The 16,900-nt window shown below is 37.7% G+C and overlaps 1 long non-coding RNA gene across 1 annotated transcript in view; it reads right to left on the reverse strand.

Annotated features, from left to right (window-relative positions):
• Window positions 1–11,602: 11,602 nt before the first annotated feature.
• The window catches only part of LOC111097594, a 31,820-nt gene continuing 26,522 nt past the window's right edge, over window positions 11,603–16,900 (reverse strand). Inside the window, exon 3 of the long non-coding RNA XR_005365406.1 lies at window positions 11,603–11,655. This is a non-coding gene — a long non-coding RNA (uncharacterized LOC111097594). The remainder of the gene's footprint in view (window positions 11,656–16,900) is intronic.

Consider the following 16,900-nt stretch of genomic DNA (forward strand, 5'->3'; position numbering starts at 1 on the left):
TCGGCCTCCACAGTCATCTATTTCTGGCTGAAAAAATATTTTAAAAACCATAAACATTAAAATATGTGCATACAAGCACTGGGGATTATATGACTGATGAATCACTGAACTCATCCTCTGAAACAAATGATACATTATATGTTAATTAATTGAATTTAAAATTTTAAAAATTAATAAGTAAATAATATATGCTCATGCATTTTGCCTTATCATTTACACAAAGTGAATCTTTATGTAATAATTGAGATTAAAAAATCATAAAAACCATTGTATCAGAGACACCTGGGTGGCTCAGCAGTTTAGCTCCTGCCTTTGGCCTGGGGCATGATCCTGGAGTCCCGGGATTGAGTCCCAAATAGGGCTCCCTGCATGGAGCCTGCTTCTCCCTCTGCCTGTGTCTCTGCCTCTCTCTCTCTCATGAATAAATAAATAAAATCTTTTTTTAAAAAAGCATTGTACCAGAAGACACCACATTATCTACTATTGCTTTAAAAGTCTACTGCACTATGGAAAAAGCAGATCTATATTTTTTCCAGAACATTAATATTATCTCTTATGCCATAAAATTGCTCAATTCAAGGAAAAAAGTAAATCCCACTTCACTTGTAAACAAGTATTTATTGTATTTTTGGAAAATAAAAATTTGCAGTTAACAAAGAATAATGCCATTATTACTTTAACTTCTTACTTTAACCACTACAAAAAATAGAAAAGTGATTTATTTTTTAGCTTGTTCCGTTTCCCCCTTTATGAATCCCTTAAAACCAGAAGGTATATATCTCTCATTTTTTATCCCTAGTGCCAATCACAGTGTTAAAAATCACATATTAAGTGTTTTCTGGATATATGGATGGATGAATGGGACAGATGGAGTGGATGGATAGGCTAATGGAGTGGATAACAGATGGCTAAAACTGATGGATAGATGGGATGGAGGGGATAGATGGATGGAATGAGTGGCTGGGATAGATAAATGTATGAAATAAATGGATAGCTGAATAGTTCAGATGTTTAGGGGTTAGATAAGTCAAAGTCCATGACAGTGCAATGTATGTGTCCGTTAATTGAACACACATTTATAACTCACTTTTAGATGCCAAATATGCGATGGGTGGTCCAGGCTCACAGTAATGTAAGGGACAGAGACAGACCAAAGTAATAATATAATAATATAACACAGCAAGTATAAGAACAGAGGTAAGTAATAAGTTCCTAGAAGAGACAGGGCTTTACTAAAAAGCATAGTAATTTATCTGGATCTGACGAAAGTGATCTTTACCAGTATGATCTGCATGAGGAAAGCACACATGCACTGTATTAGATCCTGGGAAGAGTCCACTAGATAGACAAAAGTGGTAAAGGGAGTTCTAGTAAGATGAAAACAGGATGTGCTAAGATACAGAGATATAAAACTTCATGGTATGGCCAAGAAACTGCAAGTAATGGAGTATGGCCTGAAATTATAGCAAAATAATACTTTGAGTCATTTATTTTGATGCTATAAATTCATGTATGTCTTACAGCATAAATCAATATATTTCCAACTTATGCCTCACACAGCCTGACTTATTATTTATCTTTTATTTTTCAACTCTGTATTTTGAAAGGAATATTCTCTTGTGACCCATGCCATTGAAAAAAATAAAAATAACCTGACTTCTTAATGTGTAAACTCCAACTGATATCAATAGTCATATCTTTTCTATAGTTAAGGGTAAAAAGCCTTAATAAAAAGGCTTGGAACCATTGAGATTCTGATTAGAATTTTATTTATTTATTTTATTTAAGATTTTTATTTTATCTATTCATGAAAGACACAGAGAGAGAGAGGCAGAGACACAGGCAGAGGCAGAAGCAGTCCCCATGCAGGGAGCCCGACGTAGGACTCGATCCCAGGTCCCCAGGATCACACCCTGGGCCGAAGGCAGCGCTAAACTGCCAAGCCACCGGGCTGCCCTGATTAGAATTTTAGAAGGAAGTAGTAGATAGTGTTATAGAATCAATATCAGAGTTCACTGTTTTCCTAAGATTTTATATTTTAATGAATCCACTCAAATTAAAATATTGAACATAAACAATAGGGTATCAAATAATGCCTAGGAAAATAAGAACTGTGGCAATAGAAATAATAATTTGCACTAACCATTAAGAGCTCCTTCCTTAATCTTGACAACTCCATTAGGTAGATGTTATTAGTAGTGTTTTATAAGGAGAAAACTAAACCTCAAAGGGGTTGAATAATTTTCATACAGTCACACATCTAATAATTGGTAGAGTCAGGACTCAAATCCAGATCTGTCTGGTTTCAAACCTCTTGATGACAATGCCTCATTACTACTTACATTCAGAAACTCAGATTACCAGGATGCCTGGGTGGTTTAGCAGTTGTGCTCCTGCCTTTGCCCCAGGGCCTGATCCTGGGGTCCCAGGATTGAATGCCATGTCGGGTTCCCCACATGGAGCCTGCTTCTCTCTCTGCCTATGTCTCTGCCTCTCTTTTTCTGTGTGTCTCTCATGAATAAATAAGTAAAATCTTAAAAAAAAAAAAAAAAACTCAGATTATCGTGTAAAGATTTATTTGAAATTTGGTTTTGATTAGGGCAAGGAATAAAGAAAAAGTCACATTATTAGGAAAAATTTATATTTGGATTTTTCAAGAGCATACTAAAGTATGTATAGGATAGTAATATATCAATAGCAAGGACACAGGGCTCAAGCCTTGTCATTTTTTTCACTCTTTGCCCCCCCCCCAATTAAAACACCTATTGTGATATGGTGCTTTATAATAAGAAATATATATTTGGTATTCATACCTATTCCTAGCACAAAGTCCTAAATCCTTGGACCTTCCTAAGGAGAAGCTAAGGGAGATAAAGGTGTCATTTATTATTCATAACAGGCCCCTTTTAACCACACTTGAGTTTATGTTAATTAGGTGATTTTTGGAAAGCTCCTAGATAGGGGTAGTTAGTTTCCAGAGGAGCCAACCATATGGCCAGAAGATTAGCACTTTCGGTCTCACCTTTCAACCTCTGGGGAGAAGCCAGGGGCTGGAAGTTGAATTAATAACCAATAGCATATGATTTAATCAATCGTGCATATATAATGAAGCTTCCATGAAATCCCTAGGGGACCAGCTTCAGAGAGCTTCTGGGTTGGTAAACACATGGAAATGCTGGGACGGTCGTATGTCTTGTAAGGGCATGGAAGCTCCACACCCTTTCCCCAGCACCTTGCCCCATGCAGCTCTTCCATCTGCTTGCTCCTGAGTTGTATCCTTCGTAATGAACTGGTAATGTAGTAAATACGCTGTTTTCTTGAGTTCTGTCAGCGATTCTAGTAGATGATCAAATCTGATGAGGGGATTGTGGGAACCTCTGATTTATACCCAGTCAGTCAGAAGCCCAGGTGACAACCTGAACTTGTGATTGACATCTGAAATGTCGCAGCAGTCTTTTAAGATCGAGCCCTCAACTTGTGGGATCTGATGCGGTCTCCAAGTAGTGTCAGAATTGAATTGAATTGTAGGATACCCATCTTGTGTCCACAGAGAACTGGAGACTTGCTTAGCATGGGAAAACCACACGCACACTTGGAGTACAAACATATTCAGTGAGCAGTGAGTAGAGGAGGAAAACAGGAGTTTTCACATTATACCAAACTCAAGTCGTTTTCTCGGAGTTGGTTTTTGGAGGAACTCAAATAAAGATGCAAGATGCTTAAGTTCTTATTCCACATATTTTTGCATAATATTAATTTTTCACAGTGACAATATACTCATGCAGGACTTATGTCATTCAAAAAATATAAGAAAAAATATTAACTTGGCCAAATCACATCTATGAATTTGGAATGTCGTCTTAGGATTTTACATTTTGTTTTACTAAGGGAAGACCTCGTAAATGGTAACCAGTGTCTTCATGCCCATCTGAGTCTCTCAAAATTTAGAGCTAGCATCCTACAAATAGTTCCAGCTCATTCTACTCTTAACTTTTCACATTTAGATACTGATAATATAGAATCACAGGAAAAGATTTCTGAGATGCAGTTTTGTAGATTTATACATCCATAAAATTTTGCTGATTTTAAATCTGCTACCCCTTTGGGAAAAAAGCATGAATGGAATTTATTTGTGTTTCACCTTAAAATGTTTATTTATTTTTTTTTACCTTAAAATGTTTAAAGTCCCATGTACTATACTACTATAATTAAAGAACATAGAAAACCATTAACTCTGGAGAAGATGTGAGTGTTAATCACTAAGAAGAATATTGGGTAAGTGTGCAGAGCTGGATATGTAATGCAGTGAATGACCAGGACGTAATTTCAACAACCGGTTGAGTTCAAGAAATATCATTTGTTTCTACTCTACACTGAGAACTGTTTTTCAAACAAGAAGCAGGAAGTTGAGTGCCTTGTCTAAAAGGGAACATATGTGGGCAGCCCAGGTAGCTCGGCGGTTTAAATGCCACCTTCAGCCCAGGGTATGATCCTGGAGACCCGGGTTCAAGTCCCATGTCGGGCTCCCTGCATAGAGCCTGCTTCTCCCTCTGCCTGTCTCTCTCTCTCTCTCTCTCTCTCTCTTAAAATAAAAAAAAAAAAGAAAATAAGAAAATAAATAAAAAAATAAAAGGGAACATATGCTTAGGAACAGAAAGAGGGTGGTCTAAAAGGGATATGGCACCCTGCAGAAAAGCTAGAGTTAAAAATGGAACTGGCTGAGGTATTTACATGATAAGTCTATTATTTGAGAGACTAGTATACTCCAGATAAACCAGAGAAACAAACCCCAGTGGGTCAGCAAATGGATAATGTTCACCACAGTTGATGCTGATGGGAAAGTAGAAAAGGGATATCGATTAGATGATACACAAAGTAACTGTAGAACGGTGGAATTATGAGTAGCAGAGGAAGGGTTTTCAGTAAACACTCATGTCAGAAACTGACTACTCATCAAACTTCATAGATTCTTATAAAACTACCATGGTAACAACGACAGAAAAGAAGGTGCCTAAATGCGGGTGGGGGTGGGCAGCAGGCATCCTTCTATAATTGAAGAATTATTCAGCCTGCATCTGTTCAGGAGCAAAAAGGAATAAATGCAGCCATAACCCTGGAAAAGCATAAAGACGTGTCATAACCAGTGTTTTCATATCCGTCCAAATCTTAGTGGGGTGGAAGCAGTAATTAAGGCCAGAGCTGCATAGTATGTAGGACTATGCTCGATTCCTTCATTAATGTGAGCTCCATTGTTCTCAATTATATCTTTATAACATCCCGAATCAAAATTGCTCCCTTGATTAGTAATGGTAGGTACTTGACACACCAGGAATCAACAGACGATTAGTAGTCAAGATGCTAGTGCTCAGGACACTACATACCTATACTTGGTGAGTGGCACAATTTATAAAAATTTCCTAGACGGGGAATTGAGAGCATGTGCTCTCAAAGAAAGAAAGAAAAACAAAAGTTTGGAACAGTGAGAAAGGACTCTGAATCCATCTGTTCAGGTTTAGCAGTGTCATATGTCTGTTAGTTCAGAATAATAAGTGAAGAGTACCAAAAAAGTAGAATTCATCTTTCTGCTGGTAAACATACTTAAAATAATTTGAATTATTTTGAATTGATGTAACTTAAAAAAGGCCTGAAAGCTTAGTACAATGTGTTCTGGCACCTTTCAAGAGATCTCTTGAAGGAACATTCAGCCAACAACTCAGGTCAGAGCAAGATGACATGAAGCCCAGAAGAAAAATCTGGAGCCTCGCTACTTTCCTAATGATCTATTGCTGCACAACAAACTCAATGGCTCAAAATGACGACCATTTTATTTGCTCATAATTCTGTGGCTCAGAAATTTGAGGTGGGTTCAGTGGGGTGGTTCTTCTGCTAATCGCACTCTTTCTGCTGATGGTCAGTCGCTGGCGTGGTGAGGCCATTGGAGACGCGTGATCAAAGCTGACCTTGCTCAAAAGTCTGGTAGTTGGTGATGCTTTGGATGGGCCACTTTCTCCGTGTGGTGTCTTATGCTTGAGGAGCAAGCTTGCTGGGATGTTTTTACATGGATGGCCATGTACCAAGAGGATGAGACCAGAAGATCTTGAAGGTTACGACTCACAAGCCCAACAATATCACTTCAACTGCATTCTATTGGCAAAGCACATCACAAGGCCAGCCAGATTCAAGGTTACAGAGAAAGACTTTTATCTCTTGAGAGGAGTAAGTCAGTCACTGCTGTAAAGAAACATTCGTACACAGATGGGAGGAATCAGTGCAGATGTCTTTATAAACAATTACTACAGCTAGAAAAATGCCTTTCTCCTTTAGATGCTGGGACAGAAGCCGAAAAGGCCACAAGAGGCCTCCATACAAGAGGCCACCAACCGTATATATAGTGGGATCTTAGAAGCAGAGGGGACCACTGAGTATCTAAATGGTAAAAGAGCTCGGGGAAACATTAAGACAAACTGAAGCTCTTTTTATTTAACAAAATACTGGCAATTTTAAATAGTCTAAGACATCCATATTTAACAATTAGATCATTTCCCAAATATTTACTTTGTTTATCTGGAATGCTTTCCTGCCAGTTTTGGATGGCTGACCTATTCACATTATTTGAGAATAAGCTCAAATTTGCCTCCACAGGCAAACCACCCTAATTAAATTTCATCTTCACATTTTCTCCATAGCAATATCACTATCTGAAATTACTTTAATCTTTACTTATTTATGGTCTGTCTCCCACACTCCAATGTACGCTCCATGAGATTTGAGATTCTTTTCATTTGTTTAGCATAGTAATATCAGCAACTGGTGAGTAGTGCTTGAAAAGGTAGCAAGGTGAGGACAAGATTCTGATAATTATTTCTCCACCAATATCCCAAGTCTGGCCCGAGTATGAATCACTGCTGTAAAGCACAAAGTAGATATCACCATCTCGTCATCCCTGGTCTCAGAGTTTACTAAGTTTTTCCTTACACGTATGCCTGCTTGGGGCTCCCCATTTATGTCACAGATTCTAGTCTTTAGAATGCATCTAACTGACCTCCATTTCCTTCATTCGTAAACATGAGAAACCAGTCATGTTGCTTATTATGTAAATTAAAAGAGGTTCTATTTGTAAAGTACATAATACAGTACTTGGTATAGAACAAGTACTCAATAAATGGTGGTTACAGTTATTACTATCCATGGTTCAATTGTGAATAATGGCTTGCACACGTCTCCAGCCCAATCAATATTCTGTCCATTTTGTTGTTGTTGCTTTAAGTTCCCAATTCCAGTCTTCTATTTCTGAAGGTTTCTCTAACTCTTCAGAAGTTCCTAGAAAAAAATCTGATTATTGATTTTACAATTTTTTAATGTCCAAAAAGAAATACAACACCAGAGTCAGAATAACACACAGAGTATCAGCTAAGATGTTCTTTTACATGTGACCACTGGGGTCTAGCCTGCCTAGCCAGCAGTCTTTCCAGTTTTCTTCATCTGGTATTCTCGCCAATCTCCTCCCCTTTCTCCACGAAACCCAGGAACTCCTCCATCTAGGTTTCTGTTGCTCAGCTAACTGGTGACCTCCCTATGTTCCCTCTTCCTTACAATGCCATATTACAGCAGTGAGTTACTGCTGTTAGTAATGACTTTTTTAAAGACTATCCATGCCCTGGACATTTTATTATCTTACTGTTATTAATGCTATTGTAATGATTTCCAGTCACATTTTGTAGTCACAGCATGAAATCCTTCTCATTAAGCTACAATTGCATTAATGTAACAGCTGAACCATTCTGAATCTGAAAAGCCTGCTGTGTTTATCCTGGGAGGGTGTTTTCCTTAGAAATAAGGACATTGGTTTGCTCAAATAACAGGCTCCTTCTCATCCTCCTGTTAAATTCCTCTTTATTCTTCTTGGTATGTTAGGTACCATCTCGCTGGTGAGGACAGCATGTGATTATATTCTTGTCACCTTCCTTAGCACTGATTGGTCCCTTCAAAACCCCTCAAGAAAGAAAAAAAAACCTCAAGATAGAGCATTATCTTGAACTCATTGGGCCATTTCACTGCTTGCATGTCTAATAAGGAAGATTTTTCTTTACATTTCTCAACTGTTCTCAAACATTCCCTTTTTCTTCTTTATTCTCTCTGTAAGGGAGCAATTAATGAACAATTAGGCTCAGTCATTGCACTTGGCTGACATAAACAGCTACTGGTGGGTCTAATGACATAAACCCTGTCTTCGTGATTCTCCACACAGAGCTCAACAAACCACCCTCAGGAAGAGAGATGGGACCTTGTTGGCTATTTCAGAGGAAAGCTCTGCTAAACTAAGAAAAATGAGGTCTAGCTGTTAACAAAGTAAATTTTTATTTTTTTTCTCTTGGTAAAAAACCTGACATAGGAATTTTTATATATGATGATTGTACCATGATGGTCGATAGGAGACCTCATCAATGATATCACAGTTTAAATTAAAATACTGAAGAAAGTATGTGACTTTGGTGCCTTAATGAAAAACATGGTCTGTTTTGAACGCTTGGAATGTTTTATACACAGTAAGAGCTATACAAAAATGGGGCGCCCGGGTGGCTCAGTTGATTAGGTGCCTGATTCTTGATTTTGACTTAGGTCATCTCAGGGTTGTGAGATCCAGCCCCAGGTGGTGCCCCATATCATGGCCAGGCAAAGAGCCCCAAGGAGTCCTGCAGAGAGCCCCTCACTGGGGCTAGAGCCTGCTTAAGATTCTCTCTTCCTATATGCTCCCCCTCCCCCAAAAAAAGAGTTATACTGAAGAGTTTTTAAAACTTAGGAGTATAAAAAACTATGTGACCTGCCTCTCACTGGAATTCTTTTTGGTACAAGAGTGAGGGGCAGCATCTAAGTTTCTCTTTAGTTCAGATAAGAATTATTTTGCCTAGTGGCCTTATCTTTTACAAGGAAAACAACATTTTTAATGATGAATTCTGAAAAAAGAAGAATAAAAAAATGACATTGGCCAGAGACTTATGTAAGCGATGCAAAAAGATTTCTAAAAAAGGCCCATTTGTTTAGTTGAGCGTTTTATTGGCTTTGCATAGGCCAAGATGTATCTCAATCTGACTTTGGCAGTAGGAGAGATACTGAGCTAAATGACTCTCCATTTAGGAGTGGGAGGAACTGAGGTTTCTTCCCTAGAATAGAGGACAGAAAAGTAAGAAGAGTAAGAAAAGTACAGGAGGCTGACATCAAGTTGAGTTGTTTTTTGTTACTGTGATATAAGAATCTCTGCATATTACCACCTTTAGCAAAGGCAGCTCTGCCTATGTGAGTATCTCGGCCTCTGTGAGTGTTTTCAGTGGCCATTGGGATGAAGACCAAAATTCACAACTGGGTTAACGTGACAGAAAAAGGCAACATGAGCAGAAAGGTGCATGAACTATAAACTAGACTAAGTAAATGGAAGTAGGAGCTCCAAACCAGAAAAGATTATGAGATCACAAGACTTCAGGGAATACATATACATCTTAATTTTGAACAGCTACCATCCAGAGGATAATGATGGAAAGTCAGGCTCATCCATGTCTTAGGTGGCACAAGAGGACAAAGATGATATCTGAGTTAACACAAGTTATGTTTCACAATTTCATTAAAGAAAAAAAATACGGGACACCTGGGTGGCTCAGCGGTTGAGCGTCTGCCTTTGGCTCAGGGCCTGATCCTGCAGTCCCAGGATCGAGTCCCACATCGGGCTCCCTGCATGGAGCCTATGTCTCCCTCTGCCTACATCTCTGCCTCTCTCTCTCTGTCTGTCTCTCATGAATAAATAAATAACATCTTAAAAGAAAAGAAAGAAAGAAAGAAAGAAAGAAAGAAAGAAAGAAGGAAGGAAGGAAGGAAGGAAGGAAGGAAGGAAGGAAGGAAGGAAGGAAGGAAGAAAGAAGAAAGAAAGAAAGAAAGAAAGAAAGAAAGAAAGAAAGAAAGAAAGAAAGAAAGAAAGAAAGAAAGAAAGAAAGAAAGAAAGAAAAAAATACTGGTTGAGCATCTGCCTTTGGCTCGGGGTTTGATTCCCCGGGGTCCTGAGATGGAGTCCTGCAGCTGGCTCCCCATGGGAGGCAGCTTCTCCCTCTGCCTGTGTCTCTGCCTATCTCTCTGTGTCCCACATGAATAAATAAATAAAATCTTTTAAAAAAAAGAAAAAGAAAAAGAAAAAATATTAAGTATTACTTATAATCTGAATTATTCTTAAATTGAGTTCTAATATGCCCTGGCAATCCTTCTACTTGTGCTTGGCAAATTTATATTTCCATTCTTTTCGTCTGTTTCCAAATCTTCGCTGCTCTTTTCAAGCCCCCTTTTTGGTTCCCTACTATTCACCCTTACTTTTTGCAGACGATTTCACTTCCTGATTAATAAACTTGAAGCCATCGGATATTATTTCCCTAAACTCTTACCCTTCTCTGCACATATACCTGTATCTACAAAACCCTAATTTAATCTGAGAGGAAGCCTCTCACCAATTCCAGACTTATTACCTTTTCTCTTTTACTACATACCAACTTCTGTTCTCTACTAACAACGTGTTCTCAGACTAAATCAATTTCTCTTGTACTAGAAATAAACTCCTTTAACTCATATTCCCTCAAATTCTACCCCTTATCCGTTTTCCCTTCTCATGAGGACTTTAGGTAAGCACAGTCTTTATTTTCTCACAACACACTTATTCTCAATCGAACAAATATTACCTTTAGCAACTACTATATATCAGGCACTGTGCTATGTGCAACAATTACAAAATGCCTCTCTTCTCACTGATTCCACTGAAACTGTACTAGAGATCTCCATAGACCTCCTAAATGCCAAATCCAAGGGATATGTTTCTTGACCTTTCTGAAACATCTGGTAACTTTTTTCATTCTTACCTTCTCGCAATTCTTGTAGACTGTGACAGTTCATTCTCCTCTTTTACTTCCTTTACAGTTTCTTTTTTATATATTCTTGGTGGAAAAAGATACAGACAAGGGTAAAGTGAAAATTACTATGGGGGGTGATATTATTCTGCCAAATTTTTCCATTGCAAAAAGTGGTAGGACCACAACCTATGTGCAGTCTGTTAGGGGCACAAACTTAGACTCAGCAGATACATGTATTTTGAGAGCAGGGTTTTTGATGTCTTCACTACATTATTCCTAGCACTCAGAAGAGTTTCCGGCACAAAAAATACCTTTTATAACAGCACTATTGAGAAATAATTCACATAACATAAAATTCGCCCTTTTAAGGTATACGATTTGTTTTTACTATATTCACAGAGTTGTGTAACCATCTCCACTATATAATTTTATAACATTTTTATCATCTCAAAAACTTCTTCACCTATTAGCAATCCTCCCCAGGACCTCTAGAAGCTACTAATCTATTTTACATATCTATAGATCTGCCTATTCTGGACATTTATATAAAGAGAATCATATATAATGTGTAGTCATTTCTCACCTTTTTTTTTTTTTTTTTAACTTGGCGTAGTATTTTCAAGCTTCATCCATGTTGTAGCCCATTATCAGCACTTCATTCCTTTTTATGGCTGAATAGTGTTCCATTATATGAATACATTGTATTTTGTTTATCCATTCATCAGGTGATGAACATTTGGATTGCTTCCACTTTTTGGCTATTATAAAAATGCTGCTGTGAACAATAATATGTAAGGCTTTATGTGGACATACATACTCTCATGGGTATATGCCAAGGGGTGGAATTTCTGGGTCATATGGTAACTCTCTGTAACATATTGAAGAACTGTCAAACTATTTTTGCAAAGTGGTTGAACCATTTTACAATCCCACTAATGAATAAAAGTTCTAATTCCTCCATATCCTCACTAATGCTTATTATTACTTATTTTATGTTAGCCATGCTAGTAGGCATGAAGTAGGGTTAATCTGCATTTCTCAAGCAGTTAACGATGCTGAGCTTCTTCTCAAGTGCTTATTGACCATTTGTATAGTCACTAAATATTTTATACATGAATGTAGATAATCATAGACATCCTTGAGGCAGTCTCTCAAGGATGCCATCCAGATTCAATCTTCTATCATTACTTAATGCCCTTCCTTGTGTCTTATTACAGTCTTTGTTTTAAAGTCTATCTTGTCTAATATAAATGGAGCTACTCAGCTTTCTTTTGATTTTCATTTGCATGGAATATTTTTTTCCATCCCTTTACTTTTAGTATGTTTGCATCCTTATATCTGAAGTGTGTCCTGATAGGCTGCATATAAACGGGTATTATTTTTTTAATCCACTCAGCCACTCTATGTCTTTTGATTGGAGAATTTAGTCCATTTACATTTAAAGTTATGATCAACAGATATGTGCTTATTGCCATTCTGTCAATTGTTTTTGTAGCTGCTTTTGTAGTTCTTCTCTGTTCCTTTTTTCTCTCACTCTCTTCCTTTGTAAATTGATAACCTTCTTTAGTGGTAGGCCTGTATTCCTTTCTCTTTATCTTTTTGTGTATTTGCTATAGGTTTTTGCCTTGTGGTTACTATGAGGTTACTATAACAACTAATAAGAGTTTATTCTGAGTTGATAACTTAATTTGACTCTATTCTAGAGCTCAACATTTTTACACTCCATACATACATGCATGTTTTATGTTTATGATTTCACATTTTACATCTTGTTGTGTATCTCTTAATTAATTTGATCATAGTTATTTTGATTACTTTTGTCTAGTAATCTTTATACTATCTTTATACTATATTAGTTACTTATGTAACTAATCCACTACCTTTACTAAATGTTTACTTTTCCAGTGATATTTCTTCTTTCATATGAGCTCTTGTTACTAATTAGCACCCTTTCTTTTCAGCTGAAAGAAGTCACTTTAACATTTCTTCTAAGACTAATTTAATGGTGAACTCCTTTAGCTTTTGTTTACCTGGAAAACCCTTTTTTTTTTTTTTTTTTGGAAAACTCTTTATTCTCCTTTAATTCTGAATGATAACTTCTCTGAGTAGAGTTTTACTGACTGTAGGTTTTCTTTTTTTCTTTTAGCACTTTGAATATATCGTGTCACTCACCTCTGGCCTGTAAAGTTTATGCTGAAAAATCTGCTGGCACTCTTAGGGAGGTACCCTTATACATGGAAAGTTGTTTTTCTCTTACTACCTTTAGTATTCTTTCCTTGTCTTTAAATTTAGACACTTTAATTATATAGATGGTCTTGACTTACAATGGTTCAACATACAATGGTGTGAAAGTAATACACATTTCTACTGAACACACAATATGTATTTACAATGTTGTGAATCTGTACTTTAAATTTTGAATTTTGATCTTTTCTCAGGCTAGTGGGAAATATGTAATACAATACTCTCTCATGATGCTGTGCAATGACAGTGAATTGTAACTCCCAGACAGCCATGCGATTGCAAGGATAAAGAACTGATACACTTATAACCATTCTATACCCAAGCAACCATTCAGTTTTTCATTTTCATTACAGTATTAAATAAATTACATGAGATATTCAACATTTTATTAGAAAATAGGTTTGTTTTAGATGATTTTCCCCAACTGTAGACTAATGCAAGTGTTCTGAGCACATTTAAGGTAGGCTAAGTTAAACTATGATGTTTGGTAGGTTGGGTGTATTATATGCATTTTTGACTTACAATATTTTCCTTTTATTAAAAGACTTTATTTATTTATTTATTTATTTATTTATTTATGAGAGACAGAAACAGAAATAGTGACAGAGATAGCAAGAGACAGCATGAGAGGGGAGGAGAGGGAAAAGCAGGGAGCCTAATGTAGGGCTCGATCCCAGGACCTGGGATCTTGACCTGAGCCGAAGGCAGACACTTAACTGACTGAGCCACCCAGGTACCCCTGACTTACAGTATTTTCAATTCACAATGGGTTTATTGGGATGTAACCCTATCATGAATTGAAGAAGATCTGAAATGTGTCTTAAATGTGGGTCTCTTTGAGTTCATCTGTTTTGGTATTTTTTATTTGTTTTGTTTTTAAGAAAGAGAGAGAGTACACACATGTGCGTAGGTGGTGGGGGGAGGGGGTTAGGAGGGAAGGGAAGAGGGAAAGGGAGAATCTTAGGCAGGCTCCACATCCAGCATAGAGCCTGACATGAGGCTCAATCTCATGACCCTGAGATCATGTCCTGAGCCAAAATCAAGAGTTGAATGTTTAAATGACTGAGCCACTCAGGTGCCCTTGAGTTCATCTTATTTAGAATTCTCTGGGCTTCCTGGATCTGGGTTTCTGTTTCCTTCCCCAAGTTAGAAAAGTTTTTAGCCATTATCTCTTTGAATGAGACTCCTGCCCCTTCTCACTCTCTTCTCCTTCTGGGAGTACTAAAATGCAATTGTTAGTTTGTTCAATGTTGTGGCACAAGTCCCTTAAACTATCTTCATTTTTTTTTTTTCATTCTTTTTATTTTTTGCTGCTCTGATTGGGTCAGTTCCATTGCCCTGTCTTCAAGTTGACTGATCCTTTCTTCTGTTTCATCTAGTCTGCTGCTGAACCCCTCCAGTGTATGTTTTTAGTTCAGTTACTGTATTCTTCAGCTCTATGACTTCTATTTGGTATCTTCTTTTATTTTTCATCTTTCTGAAGTTCTCATTGTGTTCATTCATTCTTCTCCCCAACTCAGCAAGCATCTTTATGACCATTATTTGAACTCTTTATCAAGTAAACTACTATAGTCTTTCCAAAGACCTCACTGGTCAGGCACAATCTTTATGTTCCATAATGCCAGTCTCTTTGGGGAAAGCCTCTGGAGCCTCTTTTTTGCAGCTGATGCCCAAGCTTGCCCCCTTTGATTTCCTGGTCTTGGTGATCAGAGGGGTTTGCACCCTTGGGTTGCACAGGATTGTAGCAATAGATGTACAGTTCTTGGCAGGCTACCACTTCCAAGGCATGGCACAGACAGCAGATAGAGGCACACTCCCCAGTCTTTCTGTGAAGAGGCCACTTTGCTTGTTCTGGGGCTTTGAAATGAGGAACAAGCTTCAGTTTTGGCACACATTTAATGGCCTACACAGCTGCTCTCAAGGAATGTAGGCTGTAGATGCCATCTTGGCACTTTTCCTCTGCCTTCCTCTAGCTTGCCAGTATCTCCCAGAAATAAGTTCATACACTCATCCAAAACCTTAAGTTTTGTGATTGCCACCCAAAGGATACTTACAGATCATCTGGCTCTGGTGGCCAGTGGGGCTTGTACTTGTGGCCTCTTGGAACAATATATAATAACATGCTTTTAAAAACTGCTATTTGGGGATCCCTGGGTGGCTCAGCGGTTTCGCACCTGCCTTTGGCCCAGGGCGTGATCCTGGAGACCCGGGATCGAGTCCCGCATCGGACTCCCGGCATGGAGCCTACTTCTCCCTCTGCCTGTGTCTCTGCCTCTCTCTCTCTCTATGTCTATCATAAATAAATAAAAATAAATCTTTAAAAAAATAAAATAAAAAAAATAAAAGCTGCTATCTGAGGGCCTGGCTTCCAGTCAGCCTAAATCTAGGTGCTGAGCCCTTTTCCTTAATATGCTGACAGTTAGTAGAACATCCTCAGCTACTAGGAGTTAATCAAAATATAATAGGATACTTGGACAAGCACAGAAGTTTGAGAGGTGAACAAGAGCTGGAGCAGGGCTGAAACAAAAAGTTTTATCTCCTGAACAAGGCTACTTCTTCAAGACCAGAAGTGGTTATTTCATCTGTTGTATAGAAACCAACATAGAGAGGCAAGAAAAATAAAGAAACAAAGGAATATGTTCCAAATGACTATTTTGTTTCCCAGAAAGAAGATACGTATTTAATTTTCAGTGTATGAAATATATATTTTATGGTTTAGTGTTTTGTTTTCATTTTGAGTTATTCTTTGTAATCTCTACACCCAACTTGATACCTTTTTATATGAGCTGAAACTGATATGTGAGCTCAAACTCACAGAGCCCTAAGATCAAGAGTCACATGTTCTACTGATTAAGCCAGCCAGTCACCCCAATTGAGTTACTCCTTGCAGAAAGCATAGTAAAAAGCTCAGCTGGGAAAATCTGCAGCATTCACACAGTTCATACGATCCCACTCAGTCCCACTTTTGGAATTATGTAGATTGATAAATTCAGGTCACTTCCAGGGTTCTCATCAAGTTGTGTCTCCAATCTTTTCTTATAATTAGATTCACATCGTACATTTTTGGCAGAAACACCCCAGAACTGGTATAAATGTGGAGAGTGGTATTTAAAATCAAAACCTGGGGTAGATGTACTCACTGCTATTAGCACTCTTTGCTTTCAAACACACACAGTAGAAAAGATTCCTAGAAAGAGTTTTGCTTCCAGTAATAACAGAGTAGCATATATCAGACTAACCCTCCTTGAGATTATAAGTTAAAAATCTGGACATACTATTAAAAATAAAATAGGGATGCCTGAGTGACTCAATGGTTGAGCATCTGCCTTTGGCTCAGGGCATGATTCTGGAGTCCTGTGATCGAGTCCCACGTCAGACTCTGCATGGTGCCTGCTTCTCCCTCTGCCTATGTCTCTGCCTCTCTCTCTCTCTCTCTCTCTCTCTTTGTGTGTGTGTCTCTATGAATAAATAAATAAATAAATAATCTTAAAAAAGAAAGTTCTTCCCTTAATTTAAAAATCAATAAATAAACAAATAAAATCCTTAAAAATAGTAATAATATAAAATAATAATATAAAATATTTTTAAAAATAGTTGAAGGCTCTGGGAAACAATGAAGAGGAAACAAAAACTAAAGGGATGTTAATTCTTGAAATTAGGGAAATGTACTTTGTGGCTTTTGCCTGAGGGAAATTCCCAGTCTGTGGAGCATGGGGTAGCTAGAAGTCAAGTAGCCAGCTGCAGTCTTAGTGGCAGGAATCATAAGACAAAGAGTA

The sequence above is a fragment of the Canis lupus genome, chromosome 10, assembly GCF_011100685.1.
Source record: "Canis lupus familiaris isolate Mischka breed German Shepherd chromosome 10, alternate assembly UU_Cfam_GSD_1.0, whole genome shotgun sequence".
Lineage (NCBI taxonomy): Eukaryota > Metazoa > Chordata > Mammalia > Carnivora > Canidae > Canis > Canis lupus.